Source organism: Penaeus monodon, chromosome 34 (genome assembly GCF_015228065.2).
Source record: "Penaeus monodon isolate SGIC_2016 chromosome 34, NSTDA_Pmon_1, whole genome shotgun sequence".
Taxonomy (NCBI): domain Eukaryota; kingdom Metazoa; phylum Arthropoda; class Malacostraca; order Decapoda; family Penaeidae; genus Penaeus; species Penaeus monodon.
In genome coordinates, this window is record NC_051419.1 from 30,558,664 (window position 1) to 30,559,161 (window position 498).

Genomic DNA, 498 nt, shown 5'->3' on the forward strand with positions numbered 1-498 from the left:
AAAAGGGGAAAGGGTGTGTACCGTTGTGTTGAAAGTTTGCGTCCGTAGATTTTAGTACGATTGTCAAGACTGACGTTTCATATCTTCGTCGGCTTTATTTGCTAGCGGAAATATAATAAACAAATATATATATTTGTATTCCATGACTCATGCACGTTTTGTTGATAGTTTTGTCGACATTAATTCTAAAATCATGAATGCTGTTATATTCTACTTGAAAGTAAAAAAATATATATGTATTAATCATAACGAACATTTTTTTCACGCTTTTGAACCAAGCATCAGTTATATTAATATTTCTATAGATATTTGTACAATAAAATGGGATAAAATGTCATTCTAATCCTCAAATTATCTATTTTTCTGTTTGTCTCTTTTACTTTCTCTCCGCCACATAAATAAAATGGAATCCTTTATTTCATAGCCAGGAATCAGCAAGTGTCATCTATTTTCTAAGACTTTTCTCTTGTACAGGTAAATTAACATCGCTTTAACATG